Here is a 14,668-nt window from a genome sequence, read left to right as displayed (position 1 = left end):
GGTATTCGAGTTGGGTTATAAGTAAATTGGCGCGGTAAGTGTTTGGGTGCGATCATACCAGCACTAATGCACCGGATCCCATCAGAACTCCGCAGTTAAGCGTGCTTGGGCGAGAGTAGTACTAGGATGGGTGACCTTACGAGGAAGTCCTCGTGTTGCACCCCTTTTTCGCCAAATTTCGTTTTTTTTTTCGACGATGGTGCTTCGTTTTGGGGGAAAGTTTGGTTGCGGGGCGTAGGTCTCGGGAAAATAATGAACCTGAAAAAAAAAAGGGCGGAGTTCGGAGAACCGGGCGCGAAATAACGGCATTGCGAAGGGAAACGGGGTCGTGTATGGGTATTCGAGTTGGGTTATAAGTAAATTGGCGCGGTAAGTGTTTGGGTGCGATCATACCAGCACTAATGCACCGGATCCCATCAGAACTCCGCAGTTAAGCGTGCTTGGGCGAGAGTAGTACTAGGATGGGTGACCTTACGAGGAAGTCCTCGTGTTGCACCCCTTTTTCGCCAAATTTCGTTTTTTTTTTCGACGATGGTGCTTCGTTTTGGGGGAAAGTTTGGTTGCGGGGCGTAGGTCTCGGGAAAATAATGAACCTGAAAAAAAAAGGGCGGAGTTCGGAGAACCGGGCGCGAAATAACGGCATTGCGAAGGGAAACGGGGTCGTGTATGGGTATTCGAGTTGGGTTATAAGTAAATTGGCGCGGTAAGTGTTTGGGTGCGATCATACCAGCACTAATGCACCGGATCCCATCAGAACTCCGCAGTTAAGCGTGCTTGGGCGAGAGTAGTACTAGGATGGGTGACCTTACGAGGAAGTCCTCGTGTTGCACCCCTTTTTCGCCAAATTTCGTTTTTTTTTTCCGACGATGGTGCTTCGTTTTGGGGGAAAGTTTGGTTGCGGGGCGTAGGTCTCGGGAAAATAATGAACCTGAAAAAAAAAGGGCGGAGTTCGGAGAACCGGGCGCGAAATAACGGCATTGCGAAGGGAAACGGGGTCGTGTATGGGTATTCGAGTTGGGTTATAAGTAAATTGGCGCGGTAAGTGTTTGGGTGCGATCATACCAGCACTAATGCACCGGATCCCATCAGAACTCCGCAGTTAAGCGTGCTTGGGCGAGAGTAGTACTAGGATGGGTGACCTCCTGGGAAGTCCTCGTGTTGCACCCCTTTTCGCCAAATTTCGTTTTTTTTTTCGACGATGGTGCTTCGTTTTGGGGGAAAGTTTGGTTGCGGGGCGTAGGTCTCGGGAAAATAATGAACCTGAAAAAAAAAGGGCGGAGTTCGGAGAACCGGGCGCGAAATAACGGCATTGCGAAGGGAAACGGGGTCGTGTATGGGTATTCGAGTTGGGTTATAAGTAAATTGGCGCGGTAAGTGTTTGGGTGCGATCATACCAGCACTAATGCACCGGATCCCATCAGAACTCCGCAGTTAAGCGTGCTTGGGCGAGAGTAGTACTAGGATGGGTGACCTCCTGGGAAGTCCTCGTGTTGCACCCCTTTTTCGCCAAATTTCGTTTTTTTTTTTCGACGATGGTGCTTCGTTTTGGGGGAAAGTTTGGTTGCGGGGCGTAGGTCTCGGGAAAATAATGAACCTGAAAAAAAAAGGGCGGAGTTCGGAGAACCGGGCGCGAAATAACGGCATTGCGAAGGGAAACGGGGTCGTGTATGGGTATTCGAGTTGGGTTATAAGTAAATTGGCGCGGTAAGTGTTTGGGTGCGATCATACCAGCACTAATGCACCGGATCCCATCAGAACTCCGCAGTTAAGCGTGCTTGGGCGAGAGTAGTACTAGGATGGGTGACCTCCTGGGAAGTCCTCGTGTTGCACCCCTTTTTCGCCAAATTTCGTTTTTTTTTTCGACGATGGTGCTTCGTTTTGGGGGAAAGTTTGGTTGCGGGGCGTAGGTCTCGGGAAAATAATGAACCTGAAAAAAAAAAGGGCGGAGTTCGGAGAACCGGGCGCGAAATAACGGCATTGCGAAGGGAAACGGGGTCGTGTATGGGTATTCGAGTTGGGTTATAAGTAAATTGGCGCGGTAAGTGTTTGGGTGCGATCATACCAGCACTAATGCACCGGATCCCATCAGAACTCCGCAGTTAAGCGTGCTTGGGCGAGAGTAGTACTAGGATGGGTGACCTACTGGGAAGTCCTCGTGTTGCACCCCTTTTTCGCCAAATTTCGTTTTTTTTTTCGACGATGGTGCTTCGTTTTGGGGGAAAGTTTGGTTGCGGGGCGTAGGTCTCGGGAAAATAATGAACCTGAAAAAAAAAGGGCGGAGTTCGGAGAACCGGGCGCGAAATAACGGCATTGCGAAGGGAAACGGGGTCGTGTATGGGTATTCGAGTTGGGTTATAAGTAAATTGGCGCGGTAAGTGTTTGGGTGCGATCATACCAGCACTAATGCACCGGATCCCATCAGAACTCCGCAGTTAAGCGTGCTTGGGCGAGAGTAGTACTAGGATGGGTGACCTTACGGGGAAGTCCTCGTGTTGCACCCCTTTTTCGCCAAATTTCGTTTTTTTTTTCGACGATGGTGCTTCGTTTTGGGGGAAAGTTTGGTTGCGGGGCGTAGGTCTCGGGAAAATAATGAACCTGAAAAAAAAAGGGCGGAGTTCGGAGAACCGGGCGCGAAATAACGGCATTGCGAAGGGAAACGGGGTCGTGTATGGGTATTCGAGTTGGGTTATAAGTAAATTGGCGCGGTAAGTGTTTGGGTGCGATCATACCAGCACTAATGCACCGGATCCCATCAGAACTCCGCAGTTAAGCGTGCTTGGGCGAGAGTAGTACTAGGATGGGTGACCTCCTGGGAAGTCCTCGTGTTGCACCCCTTTTTCGCCAAATTTCGTTTTTTTTTTCGACGATGGTGCTTCGTTTTGGGGGAAAGTTTGGTTGCGGGGCGTAGGTCTCGGGAAAATAATGAACCTGAAAAAAAAAGGGCGGAGTTCGGAGAACCGGGCGCGAAATAACGGCATTGCGAAGGGAAACGGGGTCGTGTATGGGTATTCGAGTTGGGTTATAAGTAAATTGGCGCGGTAAGTGTTTGGGTGCGATCATACCAGCACTAATGCACCGGATCCCATCAGAACTCCGCAGTTAAGCGTGCTTGGGCGAGAGTAGTACTAGGATGGGTGACCTCCTGGGAAGTCCTCGTGTTGCACCCCTTTTTCGCCAAATTTCGTTTTTTTTTTTCGACGATGGTGCTTCGTTTTGGGGGAAAGTTTGGTTGCGGGGCGTAGGTCTCGGGAAAATAATGAACCTGAAAAAAAAAGGGCGGAGTTCGGAGAACCGGGCGCGAAATAACGGCATTGCGAAGGGAAACGGGGTCGTGTATGGGTATTCGAGTTGGGTTATAAGTAAATTGGCGCGGTAAGTGTTTGGGTGCGATCATACCAGCACTAATGCACCGGATCCCATCAGAACTCCGCAGTTAAGCGTGCTTGGGCGAGAGTAGTACTAGGATGGGTGACCTACGGGGAAGTCCTCGTGTTGCACCCCTTTTTCGCCAAATTTCGTTTTTTTTTTTCGACGATGGTGCTTCGTTTTGGGGGAAAGTTTGGTTGCGGGGCGTAGGTCTCGGGAAAATAATGAACCTGAAAAAAAAAGGGCGGAGTTCGGAGAACCGGGCGCGAAATAACGGCATTGCGAAGGGAAACGGGGTCGTGTATGGGTATTCGAGTTGGGTTATAAGTAAATTGGCGCGGTAAGTGTTTGGGTGCGATCATACCAGCACTAATGCACCGGATCCCATCAGAACTCCGCAGTTAAGCGTGCTTGGGCGAGAGTAGTACTAGGATGGGTGACCTTCCGGGGAAGTCCTCGTGTTGCACCCCTTTTTCGCCAAATTTCGTTTTTTTTTTCGACGATGGTGCTTCGTTTTGGGGGAAAGTTTGGTTGCGGGGCGTAGGTCTCGGGAAAATAATGAACCTGAAAAAAAAAGGGCGGAGTTCGGAGAACCGGGCGCGAAATAACGGCATTGCGAAGGGAAACGGGGTCGTGTATGGGTATTCGAGTTGGGTTATAAGTAAATTGGCGCGGTAAGTGTTTGGGTGCGATCATACCAGCACTAATGCACCGGATCCCATCAGAACTCCGCAGTTAAGCGTGCTTGGGCGAGAGTAGTACTAGGATGGGTGACCTCCGGGGAAGTCCTCGTGTTGCACCCCTTTTTCGCCAAATTTCGTTTTTTTTTTTCGACGATGGTGCTTCGTTTTGGGGGAAAGTTTGGTTGCGGGGCGTAGGTCTCGGGAAAATAATGAACCTGAAAAAAAAAGGGCGGAGTTCGGAGAACCGGGCGCGAAATAACGGCATTGCGAAGGGAAACGGGGTCGTGTATGGGTATTCGAGTTGGGTTATAAGTAAATTGGCGCGGTAAGTGTTTGGGTGCGATCATACCAGCACTAATGCACCGGATCCCATCAGAACTCCGCAGTTAAGCGTGCTTGGGCGAGAGTAGTACTAGGATGGGTGACCTTCCGGGGAAGTCCTCGTGTTGCACCCCTTTTTCGCCAAATTTCGTTTTTTTTTTCGACGATGGTGCTTCGTTTTGGGGGAAAGTTTGGTTGCGGGGCGTAGGTCTCGGGAAAATAATGAACCTGAAAAAAAAAGGGCGGAGTTCGGAGAACCGGGCGCGAAATAACGGCATTGCGAAGGGAAACGGGGTCGTGTATGGGTATTCGAGTTGGGTTATAAGTAAATTGGCGCGGTAAGTGTTTGGGTGCGATCATACCAGCACTAATGCACCGGATCCCATCAGAACTCCGCAGTTAAGCGTGCTTGGGCGAGAGTAGTACTAGGATGGGTGACCTTCCGGGGAAGTCCTCGTGTTGCACCCCTTTTTCGCCAAATTTCGTTTTTTTTTTCGACGATGGTGCTTCGTTTTGGGGGAAAGTTTGGTTGCGGGGCGTAGGTCTCGGGAAAATAATGAACCTGAAAAAAAAAGGGCGGAGTTCGGAGAACCGGGCGCGAAATAACGGCATTGCGAAGGGAAACGGGGTCGTGTATGGGTATTCGAGTTGGGTTATAAGTAAATTGGCGCGGTAAGTGTTTGGGTGCGATCATACCAGCACTAATGCACCGGATCCCATCAGAACTCCGCAGTTAAGCGTGCTTGGGCGAGAGTAGTACTAGGATGGGTGACCTCCTGGGAAGTCCTCGTGTTGCACCCCTTTTTCGCCAAATTTCGTTTTTTTTTTTCGACGATGGTGCTTCGTTTTGGGGGAAAGTTTGGTTGCGGGGCGTAGGTCTCGGGAAAATAATGAACCTGAAAAAAAAAGGGCGGAGTTCGGAGAACCGGGCGCGAAATAACGGCATTGCGAAGGGAAACGGGGTCGTGTATGGGTATTCGAGTTGGGTTATAAGTAAATTGGCGCGGTAAGTGTTTGGGTGCGATCATACCAGCACTAATGCACCGGATCCCATCAGAACTCCGCAGTTAAGCGTGCTTGGGCGAGAGTAGTACTAGGATGGGTGACCTTCCGGGGAAGTCCTCGTGTTGCACCCCTTTTTCGCCAAATTTCGTTTTTTTTTTTCGACGATGGTGCTTCGTTTTGGGGGAAAGTTTGGTTGCGGGGCGTAGGTCTCGGGAAAATAATGAACCTGAAAAAAAAAGGGCGGAGTTCGGAGAACCGGGCGCGAAATAACGGCATTGCGAAGGGAAACGGGGTCGTGTATGGGTATTCGAGTTGGGTTATAAGTAAATTGGCGCGGTAAGTGTTTGGGTGCGATCATACCAGCACTAATGCACCGGATCCCATCAGAACTCCGCAGTTAAGCGTGCTTGGGCGAGAGTAGTACTAGGATGGGTGACCTCCGGGGAAGTCCTCGTGTTGCACCCCTTTTTCGCCAAATTTCGTTTTTTTTTTTCGACGATGGTGCTTCGTTTTGGGGGAAAGTTTGGTTGCGGGGCGTAGGTCTCGGGAAAATAATGAACCTGAAAAAAAAAAGGGCGGAGTTCGGAGAACCGGGCGCGAAATAACGGCATTGCGAAGGGAAACGGGGTCGTGTATGGGTATTCGAGTTGGGTTATAAGTAAATTGGCGCGGTAAGTGTTTGGGTGCGATCATACCAGCACTAATGCACCGGATCCCATCAGAACTCCGCAGTTAAGCGTGCTTGGGCGAGAGTAGTACTAGGATGGGTGACCTCCGGGGAAGTCCTCGTGTTGCACCCCTTTTTCGCCAAATTTCGTTTTTTTTTTCGACGATGGTGCTTCGTTTTGGGGGAAAGTTTGGTTGCGGGGCGTAGGTCTCGGGAAAATAATGAACCTGAAAAAAAAAGGGCGGAGTTCGGAGAACCGGGCGCGAAATAACGGCATTGCGAAGGGAAACGGGGTCGTGTATGGGTATTCGAGTTGGGTTATAAGTAAATTGGCGCGGTAAGTGTTTGGGTGCGATCATACCAGCACTAATGCACCGGATCCCATCAGAACTCCGCAGTTAAGCGTGCTTGGGCGAGAGTAGTACTAGGATGGGTGACCTCCGGGGAAGTCCTCGTGTTGCACCCCTTTTTCGCCAAATTTCGTTTTTTTTTTCGACGATGGTGCTTCGTTTTGGGGGAAAGTTTGGTTGCGGGGCGTAGGTCTCGGGAAAATAATGAACCTGAAAAAAAAAGGGCGGAGTTCGGAGAACCGGGCGCGAAATAACGGCATTGCGAAGGGAAACGGGGTCGTGTATGGGTATTCGAGTTGGGTTATAAGTAAATTGGCGCGGTAAGTGTTTGGGTGCGATCATACCAGCACTAATGCACCGGATCCCATCAGAACTCCGCAGTTAAGCGTGCTTGGGCGAGAGTAGTACTAGGATGGGTGACCTCCTGGGAAGTCCTCGTGTTGCACCCCTTTTTCGCCAAATTTCGTTTTTTTTTTCGACGATGGTGCTTCGTTTTGGGGGAAAGTTTGGTTGCGGGGCGTAGGTCTCGGGAAAATAATGAACCTGAAAAAAAAAGGGCGGAGTTCGGAGAACCGGGCGCGAAATAACGGCATTGCGAAGGGAAACGGGGTCGTGTATGGGTATTCGAGTTGGGTTATAAGTAAATTGGCGCGGTAAGTGTTTGGGTGCGATCATACCAGCACTAATGCACCGGATCCCATCAGAACTCCGCAGTTAAGCGTGCTTGGGCGAGAGTAGTACTAGGATGGGTGACCTCCTGGGAAGTCCTCGTGTTGCACCCCTTTTTCGCCAAATTTCGTTTTTTTTTTCGACGATGGTGCTTCGTTTTGGGGGAAAGTTTGGTTGCGGGGCGTAGGTCTCGGGAAAATAATGAACCTGAAAAAAAAAGGGCGGAGTTCGGAGAACCGGGCGCGAAATAACGGCATTGCGAAGGGAAACGGGGTCGTGTATGGGTATTCGAGTTGGGTTATAAGTAAATTGGCGCGGTAAGTGTTTGGGTGCGATCATACCAGCACTAATGCACCGGATCCCATCAGAACTCCGCAGTTAAGCGTGCTTGGGCGAGAGTAGTACTAGGATGGGTGACCTCCTGGGAAGTCCTCGTGTTGCACCCCTTTTTCGCCAAATTTCGTTTTTTTTTTCGACGATGGTGCTTCGTTTTGGGGGAAAGTTTGGTTGCGGGGCGTAGGTCTCGGGAAAATAATGAACCTGAAAAAAAAAGGGCGGAGTTCGGAGAACCGGGCGCGAAATAACGGCATTGCGAAGGGAAACGGGGTCGTGTATGGGTATTCGAGTTGGGTTATAAGTAAATTGGCGCGGTAAGTGTTTGGGTGCGATCATACCAGCACTAATGCACCGGATCCCATCAGAACTCCGCAGTTAAGCGTGCTTGGGCGAGAGTAGTACTAGGATGGGTGACCTCCTGGGAAGTCCTCGTGTTGCACCCCTTTTTCGCCAAATTTCGTTTTTTTTTTCGACGATGGTGCTTCGTTTTGGGGGAAAGTTTGGTTGCGGGGCGTAGGTCTCGGGAAAATAATGAACCTGAAAAAAAAAGGGCGGAGTTCGGAGAACCGGGCGCGAAATAACGGCATTGCGAAGGGAAACGGGGTCGTGTATGGGTATTCGAGTTGGGTTATAAGTAAATTGGCGCGGTAAGTGTTTGGGTGCGATCATACCAGCACTAATGCACCGGATCCCATCAGAACTCCGCAGTTAAGCGTGCTTGGGCGAGAGTAGTACTAGGATGGGTGACCTCCTGGGAAGTCCTCGTGTTGCACCCCTTTTTCGCCAAATTTCGTTTTTTTTTTCGACGATGGTGCTTCGTTTTGGGGGAAAGTTTGGTTGCGGGGCGTAGGTCTCGGGAAAATAATGAACCTGAAAAAAAAAGGGCGGAGTTCGGAGAACCGGGCGCGAAATAACGGCATTGCGAAGGGAAACGGGGTCGTGTATGGGTATTCGAGTTGGGTTATAAGTAAATTGGCGCGGTAAGTGTTTGGGTGCGATCATACCAGCACTAATGCACCGGATCCCATCAGAACTCCGCAGTTAAGCGTGCTTGGGCGAGAGTAGTACTAGGATGGGTGACCTCCTGGGAAGTCCTCGTGTTGCACCCCTTTTTCGCCAAATTTCGTTTTTTTTTTCGACGATGGTGCTTCGTTTTGGGGGAAAGTTTGGTTGCGGGGCGTAGGTCTCGGGAAAATAATGAACCTGAAAAAAAAAGGGCGGAGTTCGGAGAACCGGGCGCGAAATAACGGCATTGCGAAGGGAAACGGGGTCGTGTATGGGTATTCGAGTTGGGTTATAAGTAAATTGGCGCGGTAAGTGTTTGGGTGCGATCATACCAGCACTAATGCACCGGATCCCATCAGAACTCCGCAGTTAAGCGTGCTTGGGCGAGAGTAGTACTAGGATGGGTGACCTCCTGGGAAGTCCTCGTGTTGCACCCCTTTTTCGCCAAATTTCGTTTTTTTTTTCGACGATGGTGCTTCGTTTTGGGGGAAAGTTTGGTTGCGGGGCGTAGGTCTCGGGAAAATAATGAACCTGAAAAAAAAAGGGCGGAGTTCGGAGAACCGGGCGCGAAATAACGGCATTGCGAAGGGAAACGGGGTCGTGTATGGGTATTCGAGTTGGGTTATAAGTAAATTGGCGCGGTAAGTGTTTGGGTGCGATCATACCAGCACTAATGCACCGGATCCCATCAGAACTCCGCAGTTAAGCGTGCTTGGGCGAGAGTAGTACTAGGATGGGTGACCTCCTGGGAAGTCCTCGTGTTGCAACCCTTTTTCGCCAAATTTCGTTTTTTTTTTCGACGATGGTGCTTCGTTTTGGGGGAAAGTTTGGTTGCGGGGCGTAGGTCTCGGGAAAATAATGAACCTGAAAAAAAAAGGGCGGAGTTCGGAGAACCGGGCGCGAAATAACGGCATTGCGAAGGGAAACGGGGTCGTGTATGGGTATTCGAGTTGGGTTATAAGTAAATTGGCGCGGTAAGTGTTTGGGTGCGATCATACCAGCACTAATGCACCGGATCCCATCAGAACTCCGCAGTTAAGCGTGCTTGGGCGAGAGTAGTACTAGGATGGGTGACCTCCTGGGAAGTCCTCGTGTTGCACCCCTTTTTCGCCAAATTTCGTTTTTTTTTTCGACGATGGTGCTTCGTTTTGGGGGAAAGTTTGGTTGCGGGGCGTAGGTCTCGGGAAAATAATGAACCTGAAAAAAAAAGGGCGGAGTTCGGAGAACCGGGCGCGAAATAACGGCATTGCGAAGGGAAACGGGGTCGTGTATGGGTATTCGAGTTGGGTTATAAGTAAATTGGCGCGGTAAGTGTTTGGGTGCGATCATACCAGCACTAATGCACCGGATCCCATCAGAACTCCGCAGTTAAGCGTGCTTGGGCGAGAGTAGTACTAGGATGGGTGACCTCCTGGGAAGTCCTCGTGTTGCACCCCTTTTTCGCCAAATTTCGTTTTTTTTTTCGACGATGGTGCTTCGTTTTGGGGGAAAGTTTGGTTGCGGGGCGTAGGTCTCGGGAAAATAATGAACCTGAAAAAAAAAGGGCGGAGTTCGGAGAACCGGGCGCGAAATAACGGCATTGCGAAGGGAAACGGGGTCGTGTATGGGTATTCGAGTTGGGTTATAAGTAAATTGGCGCGGTAAGTGTTTGGGTGCGATCATACCAGCACTAATGCACCGGATCCCATCAGAACTCCGCAGTTAAGCGTGCTTGGGCGAGAGTAGTACTAGGATGGGTGACCTCCTGGGAAGTCCTCGTGTTGCACCCCTTTTTCGCCAAATTTCGTTTTTTTTTTCGACGATGGTGCTTCGTTTTGGGGGAAAGTTTGGTTGCGGGGCGTAGGTCTCGGGAAAATAATGAACCTGAAAAAAAAAGGGCGGAGTTCGGAGAACCGGGCGCGAAATAACGGCATTGCGAAGGGAAACGGGGTCGTGTATGGGTATTCGAGTTGGGTTATAAGTAAATTGGCGCGGTAAGTGTTTGGGTGCGATCATACCAGCACTAATGCACCGGATCCCATCAGAACTCCGCAGTTAAGCGTGCTTGGGCGAGAGTAGTACTAGGATGGGTGACCTCCTGGGAAGTCCTCGTGTTGCACCCCTTTTTCGCCAAATTTCGTTTTTTTTTTCGACGATGGTGCTTCGTTTTGGGGGAAAGTTTGGTTGCGGGGCGTAGGTCTCGGGAAAATAATGAACCTGAAAAAAAAAGGGCGGAGTTCGGAGAACCGGGCGCGAAATAACGGCATTGCGAAGGGAAACGGGGTCGTGTATGGGTATTCGAGTTGGGTTATAAGTAAATTGGCGCGGTAAGTGTTTGGGTGCGATCATACCAGCACTAATGCACCGGATCCCATCAGAACTCCGCAGTTAAGCGTGCTTGGGCGAGAGTAGTACTAGGATGGGTGACCTCCTGGGAAGTCCTCGTGTTGCACCCCTTTTTCGCCAAATTTCGTTTTTTTTTTCGACGATGGTGCTTCGTTTTGGGGGAAAGTTTGGTTGCGGGGCGTAGGTCTCGGGAAAATAATGAACCTGAAAAAAAAAGGGCGGAGTTCGGAGAACCGGGCGCGAAATAACGGCATTGCGAAGGGAAACGGGGTCGTGTATGGGTATTCGAGTTGGGTTATAAGTAAATTGGCGCGGTAAGTGTTTGGGTGCGATCATACCAGCACTAATGCACCGGATCCCATCAGAACTCCGCAGTTAAGCGTGCTTGGGCGAGAGTAGTACTAGGATGGGTGACCTCCTGGGAAGTCCTCGTGTTGCACCCCTTTTTCGCCAAATTTCGTTTTTTTTTTCGACGATGGTGCTTCGTTTTGGGGGAAAGTTTGGTTGCGGGGCGTAGGTCTCGGGAAAATAATGAACCTGAAAAAAAAAGGGCGGAGTTCGGAGAACCGGGCGCGAAATAACGGCATTGCGAAGGGAAACGGGGTCGTGTATGGGTATTCGAGTTGGGTTATAAGTAAATTGGCGCGGTAAGTGTTTGGGTGCGATCATACCAGCACTAATGCACCGGATCCCATCAGAACTCCGCAGTTAAGCGTGCTTGGGCGAGAGTAGTACTAGGATGGGTGACCTCCTGGGAAGTCCTCGTGTTGCACCCCTTTTTCGCCAAATTTCGTTTTTTTTTTCGACGATGGTGCTTCGTTTTGGGGGAAAGTTTGGTTGCGGGGCGTAGGTCTCGGGAAAATAATGAACCTGAAAAAAAAAGGGCGGAGTTCGGAGAACCGGGCGCGAAATAACGGCATTGCGAAGGGAAACGGGGTCGTGTATGGGTATTCGAGTTGGGTTATAAGTAAATTGGCGCGGTAAGTGTTTGGGTGCGATCATACCAGCACTAATGCACCGGATCCCATCAGAACTCCGCAGTTAAGCGTGCTTGGGCGAGAGTAGTACTAGGATGGGTGACCTCCTGGGAAGTCCTCGTGTTGCACCCCTTTTTCGCCAAATTTCGTTTTTTTTTTCGACGATGGTGCTTCGTTTTGGGGGAAAGTTTGGTTGCGGGGCGTAGGTCTCGGGAAAATAATGAACCTGAAAAAAAAAGGGCGGAGTTCGGAGAACCGGGCGCGAAATAACGGCATTGCGAAGGGAAACGGGGTCGTGTATGGGTATTCGAGTTGGGTTATAAGTAAATTGGCGCGGTAAGTGTTTGGGTGCGATCATACCAGCACTAATGCACCGGATCCCATCAGAACTCCGCAGTTAAGCGTGCTTGGGCGAGAGTAGTACTAGGATGGGTGACCTCCTGGGAAGTCCTCGTGTTGCACCCCTTTTTCGCCAAATTTCGTTTTTTTTTCGACGATGGTGCTTCGTTTTGGGGGAAAGTTTGGTTGCGGGGCGTAGGTCTCGGGAAAATAATGAACCTGAAAAAAAAAGGGCGGAGTTCGGAGAACCGGGCGCGAAATAACGGCATTGCGAAGGGAAACGGGGTCGTGTATGGGTATTCGAGTTGGGTTATAAGTAAATTGGCGCGGTAAGTGTTTGGGTGCGATCATACCAGCACTAATGCACCGGATCCCATCAGAACTCCGCAGTTAAGCGTGCTTGGGCGAGAGTAGTACTAGGATGGGTGACCTCCTGGGAAGTCCTCGTGTTGCACCCCTTTTTCGCCAAATTTCGTTTTTTTTTTTCGACGATGGTGCTTCGTTTTGGGGGAAAGTTTGGTTGCGGGGCGTAGGTCTCGGGAAAATAATGAACCTGAAAAAAAAAGGGCGGAGTTCGGAGAACCGGGCGCGAAATAACGGCATTGCGAAGGGAAACGGGGTCGTGTATGGGTATTCGAGTTGGGTTATAAGTAAATTGGCGCGGTAAGTGTTTGGGTGCGATCATACCAGCACTAATGCACCGGATCCCATCAGAACTCCGCAGTTAAGCGTGCTTGGGCGAGAGTAGTACTAGGATGGGTGACCTCCTGGGAAGTCCTCGTGTTGCACCCCTTTTTCGCCAAATTTCGTTTTTTTTTTCGACGATGGTGCTTCGTTTTGGGGGAAAGTTTGGTTGCGGGGCGTAGGTCTCGGGAAAATAATGAACCTGAAAAAAAAAGGGCGGAGTTCGGAGAACCGGGCGCGAAATAACGGCATTGCGAAGGGAAACGGGGTCGTGTATGGGTATTCGAGTTGGGTTATAAGTAAATTGGCGCGGTAAGTGTTTGGGTGCGATCATACCAGCACTAATGCACCGGATCCCATCAGAACTCCGCAGTTAAGCGTGCTTGGGCGAGAGTAGTACTAGGATGGGTGACCTCCTGGGAAGTCCTCGTGTTGCACCCCTTTTTCGCCAAATTTCGTTTTTTTTTTCGACGATGGTGCTTCGTTTTGGGGGAAAGTTTGGTTGCGGGGCGTAGGTCTCGGGAAAATAATGAACCTGAAAAAAAAAGGGCGGAGTTCGGAGAACCGGGCGCGAAATAACGGCATTGCGAAGGGAAACGGGGTCGTGTATGGGTATTCGAGTTGGGTTATAAGTAAATTGGCGCGGTAAGTGTTTGGGTGCGATCATACCAGCACTAATGCACCGGATCCCATCAGAACTCCGCAGTTAAGCGTGCTTGGGCGAGAGTAGTACTAGGATGGGTGACCTCCTGGGAAGTCCTCGTGTTGCACCCCTTTTTCGCCAAATTTCGTTTTTTTTTTTCGACGATGGTGCTTCGTTTTGGGGGAAAGTTTGGTTGCGGGGCGTAGGTCTCGGGAAAATAATGAACCTGAAAAAAAAAGGGCGGAGTTCGGAGAACCGGGCGCGAAATAACGGCATTGCGAAGGGAAACGGGGTCGTGTATGGGTATTCGAGTTGGGTTATAAGTAAATTGGCGCGGTAAGTGTTTGGGTGCGATCATACCAGCACTAATGCACCGGATCCCATCAGAACTCCGCAGTTAAGCGTGCTTGGGCGAGAGTAGTACTAGGATGGGTGACCTCCTGGGAAGTCCTCGTGTTGCACCCCTTTTTCGCCAAATTTCGTTTTTTTTTTCGACGATGGTGCTTCGTTTTGGGGGAAAGTTTGGTTGCGGGGCGTAGGTCTCGGGAAAATAATGAACCTGAAAAAAAAACGGCGGAGTTCGGAGAACCGGGCGCGAAATAACGGCATTGCGAAGGGAAACGGGGTCGTGTATGGGTATTCGAGTTGGGTTATAAGTAAATTGGCGCGGTAAGTGTTTGGGTGCGATCATACCAGCACTAATGCACCGGATCCCATCAGAACTCCGCAGTTAAGCGTGCTTGGGCGAGAGTAGTACTAGGATGGGTGACCTCCTGGGAAGTCCTCGTGTTGCACCCCTTTTTCGCCAAATTTCGTTTTTTTTTTCGACGATGGTGCTTCGTTTTGGGGGAAAGTTTGGTTGCGGGGCGTAGGTCTCGGGAAAATAATGAACCTGAAAAAAAAAGGGCGGAGTTCGGAGAACCGGGCGCGAAATAACGGCATTGCGAAGGGAAACGGGGTCGTGTATGGGTATTCGAGTTGGGTTATAAGTAAATTGGCGCGGTAAGTGTTTGGGTGCGATCATACCAGCACTAATGCACCGGATCCCATCAGAACTCCGCAGTTAAGCGTGCTTGGGCGAGAGTAGTACTAGGATGGGTGACCTCCTGGGAAGTCCTCGTGTTGCACCCCTTTTTCGCCAAATTTCGTTTTTTTTTTCGACGATGGTGCTTCGTTTTGGGGGAAAGTTTGGTTGCGGGGCGTAGGTCTCGGGAAAATAATGAACCTGAAAAAAAAAGGGCGGAGTTCGGAGAACCGGGCGCGAAATAACGGCATTGCGAAGGGAAACGGGGTCGTGT

At 50.4% G+C, this 14,668-nt stretch overlaps 44 non-coding genes across 44 annotated transcripts; all 44 read left to right on the top strand.

The window, feature by feature from the left end:
* Window positions 1-44: 44 nt before the first annotated feature.
* On the top strand, window positions 45-164 carry LOC130470862 (5S ribosomal RNA). The gene has a single exon (XR_008931586.1). It is a non-coding gene; the product is annotated as a 5S ribosomal RNA (ribosomal RNA).
* Window positions 165-379: 215 nt separating this feature from the next.
* Window positions 380-499, top strand: LOC130470861 (5S ribosomal RNA). Its single transcript, XR_008931585.1, has one exon. It is a non-coding gene; the product is annotated as a 5S ribosomal RNA (ribosomal RNA).
* A 214-nt stretch (window positions 500-713) lies between these two features.
* Window positions 714-833, top strand: LOC130470860 (5S ribosomal RNA). The gene has a single exon (XR_008931584.1). It is a non-coding gene; the product is annotated as a 5S ribosomal RNA (ribosomal RNA).
* Window positions 834-1,048: 215 nt separating this feature from the next.
* Window positions 1,049-1,167, top strand: LOC130470771 (5S ribosomal RNA). Its single transcript, XR_008931495.1, has one exon. It is a non-coding gene; the product is annotated as a 5S ribosomal RNA (ribosomal RNA).
* A 213-nt stretch (window positions 1,168-1,380) lies between these two features.
* On the top strand, window positions 1,381-1,499 carry LOC130470770 (5S ribosomal RNA). The gene has a single exon (XR_008931494.1). It is a non-coding gene; the product is annotated as a 5S ribosomal RNA (ribosomal RNA).
* Window positions 1,500-1,714: 215 nt separating this feature from the next.
* LOC130470769 (5S ribosomal RNA) lies at window positions 1,715-1,833 on the top strand. Its single transcript, XR_008931493.1, has one exon. It is a non-coding gene; the product is annotated as a 5S ribosomal RNA (ribosomal RNA).
* Window positions 1,834-2,048: 215 nt separating this feature from the next.
* Window positions 2,049-2,167, top strand: LOC130470818 (5S ribosomal RNA). Its single transcript, XR_008931542.1, has one exon. It is a non-coding gene; the product is annotated as a 5S ribosomal RNA (ribosomal RNA).
* Window positions 2,168-2,381: 214 nt separating this feature from the next.
* On the top strand, window positions 2,382-2,501 carry LOC130470858 (5S ribosomal RNA). The gene has a single exon (XR_008931582.1). It is a non-coding gene; the product is annotated as a 5S ribosomal RNA (ribosomal RNA).
* Window positions 2,502-2,715: 214 nt separating this feature from the next.
* Window positions 2,716-2,834, top strand: LOC130470768 (5S ribosomal RNA). Its single transcript, XR_008931492.1, has one exon. It is a non-coding gene; the product is annotated as a 5S ribosomal RNA (ribosomal RNA).
* Window positions 2,835-3,048: 214 nt separating this feature from the next.
* LOC130470767 (5S ribosomal RNA) lies at window positions 3,049-3,167 on the top strand. The gene has a single exon (XR_008931491.1). It is a non-coding gene; the product is annotated as a 5S ribosomal RNA (ribosomal RNA).
* A 215-nt stretch (window positions 3,168-3,382) lies between these two features.
* LOC130470834 (5S ribosomal RNA) lies at window positions 3,383-3,501 on the top strand. Its single transcript, XR_008931558.1, has one exon. It is a non-coding gene; the product is annotated as a 5S ribosomal RNA (ribosomal RNA).
* A 215-nt stretch (window positions 3,502-3,716) lies between these two features.
* On the top strand, window positions 3,717-3,836 carry LOC130470856 (5S ribosomal RNA). Its single transcript, XR_008931580.1, has one exon. It is a non-coding gene; the product is annotated as a 5S ribosomal RNA (ribosomal RNA).
* A 214-nt stretch (window positions 3,837-4,050) lies between these two features.
* On the top strand, window positions 4,051-4,169 carry LOC130470824 (5S ribosomal RNA). Its single transcript, XR_008931548.1, has one exon. It is a non-coding gene; the product is annotated as a 5S ribosomal RNA (ribosomal RNA).
* Window positions 4,170-4,384: 215 nt separating this feature from the next.
* On the top strand, window positions 4,385-4,504 carry LOC130470855 (5S ribosomal RNA). The gene has a single exon (XR_008931579.1). It is a non-coding gene; the product is annotated as a 5S ribosomal RNA (ribosomal RNA).
* Window positions 4,505-4,718: 214 nt separating this feature from the next.
* On the top strand, window positions 4,719-4,838 carry LOC130470853 (5S ribosomal RNA). The gene has a single exon (XR_008931577.1). It is a non-coding gene; the product is annotated as a 5S ribosomal RNA (ribosomal RNA).
* A 214-nt stretch (window positions 4,839-5,052) lies between these two features.
* On the top strand, window positions 5,053-5,171 carry LOC130470765 (5S ribosomal RNA). The gene has a single exon (XR_008931489.1). It is a non-coding gene; the product is annotated as a 5S ribosomal RNA (ribosomal RNA).
* Window positions 5,172-5,386: 215 nt separating this feature from the next.
* Window positions 5,387-5,506, top strand: LOC130470852 (5S ribosomal RNA). Its single transcript, XR_008931576.1, has one exon. It is a non-coding gene; the product is annotated as a 5S ribosomal RNA (ribosomal RNA).
* A 215-nt stretch (window positions 5,507-5,721) lies between these two features.
* LOC130470823 (5S ribosomal RNA) lies at window positions 5,722-5,840 on the top strand. The gene has a single exon (XR_008931547.1). It is a non-coding gene; the product is annotated as a 5S ribosomal RNA (ribosomal RNA).
* A 216-nt stretch (window positions 5,841-6,056) lies between these two features.
* LOC130470822 (5S ribosomal RNA) lies at window positions 6,057-6,175 on the top strand. Its single transcript, XR_008931546.1, has one exon. It is a non-coding gene; the product is annotated as a 5S ribosomal RNA (ribosomal RNA).
* Window positions 6,176-6,389: 214 nt separating this feature from the next.
* Window positions 6,390-6,508, top strand: LOC130470820 (5S ribosomal RNA). The gene has a single exon (XR_008931544.1). It is a non-coding gene; the product is annotated as a 5S ribosomal RNA (ribosomal RNA).
* Window positions 6,509-6,722: 214 nt separating this feature from the next.
* LOC130470764 (5S ribosomal RNA) lies at window positions 6,723-6,841 on the top strand. The gene has a single exon (XR_008931488.1). It is a non-coding gene; the product is annotated as a 5S ribosomal RNA (ribosomal RNA).
* A 214-nt stretch (window positions 6,842-7,055) lies between these two features.
* Window positions 7,056-7,174, top strand: LOC130470763 (5S ribosomal RNA). Its single transcript, XR_008931487.1, has one exon. It is a non-coding gene; the product is annotated as a 5S ribosomal RNA (ribosomal RNA).
* A 214-nt stretch (window positions 7,175-7,388) lies between these two features.
* LOC130470762 (5S ribosomal RNA) lies at window positions 7,389-7,507 on the top strand. Its single transcript, XR_008931486.1, has one exon. It is a non-coding gene; the product is annotated as a 5S ribosomal RNA (ribosomal RNA).
* Window positions 7,508-7,721: 214 nt separating this feature from the next.
* On the top strand, window positions 7,722-7,840 carry LOC130470761 (5S ribosomal RNA). The gene has a single exon (XR_008931485.1). It is a non-coding gene; the product is annotated as a 5S ribosomal RNA (ribosomal RNA).
* A 214-nt stretch (window positions 7,841-8,054) lies between these two features.
* Window positions 8,055-8,173, top strand: LOC130471248 (5S ribosomal RNA). The gene has a single exon (XR_008931907.1). It is a non-coding gene; the product is annotated as a 5S ribosomal RNA (ribosomal RNA).
* A 214-nt stretch (window positions 8,174-8,387) lies between these two features.
* LOC130471239 (5S ribosomal RNA) lies at window positions 8,388-8,506 on the top strand. Its single transcript, XR_008931898.1, has one exon. It is a non-coding gene; the product is annotated as a 5S ribosomal RNA (ribosomal RNA).
* Window positions 8,507-8,720: 214 nt separating this feature from the next.
* On the top strand, window positions 8,721-8,839 carry LOC130471228 (5S ribosomal RNA). Its single transcript, XR_008931888.1, has one exon. It is a non-coding gene; the product is annotated as a 5S ribosomal RNA (ribosomal RNA).
* A 214-nt stretch (window positions 8,840-9,053) lies between these two features.
* Window positions 9,054-9,172, top strand: LOC130470825 (5S ribosomal RNA). The gene has a single exon (XR_008931549.1). It is a non-coding gene; the product is annotated as a 5S ribosomal RNA (ribosomal RNA).
* Window positions 9,173-9,386: 214 nt separating this feature from the next.
* Window positions 9,387-9,505, top strand: LOC130471217 (5S ribosomal RNA). The gene has a single exon (XR_008931878.1). It is a non-coding gene; the product is annotated as a 5S ribosomal RNA (ribosomal RNA).
* Window positions 9,506-9,719: 214 nt separating this feature from the next.
* LOC130471206 (5S ribosomal RNA) lies at window positions 9,720-9,838 on the top strand. The gene has a single exon (XR_008931867.1). It is a non-coding gene; the product is annotated as a 5S ribosomal RNA (ribosomal RNA).
* A 214-nt stretch (window positions 9,839-10,052) lies between these two features.
* Window positions 10,053-10,171, top strand: LOC130471194 (5S ribosomal RNA). The gene has a single exon (XR_008931855.1). It is a non-coding gene; the product is annotated as a 5S ribosomal RNA (ribosomal RNA).
* Window positions 10,172-10,385: 214 nt separating this feature from the next.
* LOC130471183 (5S ribosomal RNA) lies at window positions 10,386-10,504 on the top strand. The gene has a single exon (XR_008931844.1). It is a non-coding gene; the product is annotated as a 5S ribosomal RNA (ribosomal RNA).
* A 214-nt stretch (window positions 10,505-10,718) lies between these two features.
* Window positions 10,719-10,837, top strand: LOC130471174 (5S ribosomal RNA). Its single transcript, XR_008931836.1, has one exon. It is a non-coding gene; the product is annotated as a 5S ribosomal RNA (ribosomal RNA).
* Window positions 10,838-11,051: 214 nt separating this feature from the next.
* On the top strand, window positions 11,052-11,170 carry LOC130471163 (5S ribosomal RNA). The gene has a single exon (XR_008931826.1). It is a non-coding gene; the product is annotated as a 5S ribosomal RNA (ribosomal RNA).
* A 214-nt stretch (window positions 11,171-11,384) lies between these two features.
* Window positions 11,385-11,503, top strand: LOC130471152 (5S ribosomal RNA). Its single transcript, XR_008931816.1, has one exon. It is a non-coding gene; the product is annotated as a 5S ribosomal RNA (ribosomal RNA).
* A 214-nt stretch (window positions 11,504-11,717) lies between these two features.
* LOC130471141 (5S ribosomal RNA) lies at window positions 11,718-11,836 on the top strand. The gene has a single exon (XR_008931806.1). It is a non-coding gene; the product is annotated as a 5S ribosomal RNA (ribosomal RNA).
* A 214-nt stretch (window positions 11,837-12,050) lies between these two features.
* Window positions 12,051-12,169, top strand: LOC130471130 (5S ribosomal RNA). Its single transcript, XR_008931797.1, has one exon. It is a non-coding gene; the product is annotated as a 5S ribosomal RNA (ribosomal RNA).
* A 213-nt stretch (window positions 12,170-12,382) lies between these two features.
* Window positions 12,383-12,501, top strand: LOC130471119 (5S ribosomal RNA). Its single transcript, XR_008931788.1, has one exon. It is a non-coding gene; the product is annotated as a 5S ribosomal RNA (ribosomal RNA).
* A 215-nt stretch (window positions 12,502-12,716) lies between these two features.
* Window positions 12,717-12,835, top strand: LOC130471108 (5S ribosomal RNA). The gene has a single exon (XR_008931781.1). It is a non-coding gene; the product is annotated as a 5S ribosomal RNA (ribosomal RNA).
* A 214-nt stretch (window positions 12,836-13,049) lies between these two features.
* Window positions 13,050-13,168, top strand: LOC130471097 (5S ribosomal RNA). The gene has a single exon (XR_008931775.1). It is a non-coding gene; the product is annotated as a 5S ribosomal RNA (ribosomal RNA).
* Window positions 13,169-13,382: 214 nt separating this feature from the next.
* On the top strand, window positions 13,383-13,501 carry LOC130471085 (5S ribosomal RNA). The gene has a single exon (XR_008931766.1). It is a non-coding gene; the product is annotated as a 5S ribosomal RNA (ribosomal RNA).
* Window positions 13,502-13,716: 215 nt separating this feature from the next.
* On the top strand, window positions 13,717-13,835 carry LOC130471074 (5S ribosomal RNA). The gene has a single exon (XR_008931758.1). It is a non-coding gene; the product is annotated as a 5S ribosomal RNA (ribosomal RNA).
* A 214-nt stretch (window positions 13,836-14,049) lies between these two features.
* On the top strand, window positions 14,050-14,168 carry LOC130471063 (5S ribosomal RNA). Its single transcript, XR_008931749.1, has one exon. It is a non-coding gene; the product is annotated as a 5S ribosomal RNA (ribosomal RNA).
* A 214-nt stretch (window positions 14,169-14,382) lies between these two features.
* Window positions 14,383-14,501, top strand: LOC130471052 (5S ribosomal RNA). Its single transcript, XR_008931741.1, has one exon. It is a non-coding gene; the product is annotated as a 5S ribosomal RNA (ribosomal RNA).
* Window positions 14,502-14,668: the final 167 nt, after the last annotated feature.

This window comes from Spinacia oleracea, chromosome 3 (genome assembly GCF_020520425.1).
Source record: "Spinacia oleracea cultivar Varoflay chromosome 3, BTI_SOV_V1, whole genome shotgun sequence".
Lineage (NCBI taxonomy): Eukaryota > Viridiplantae > Streptophyta > Magnoliopsida > Caryophyllales > Amaranthaceae > Spinacia > Spinacia oleracea.
This window is presented reverse-complemented; position numbering and strand designations above follow the sequence as displayed.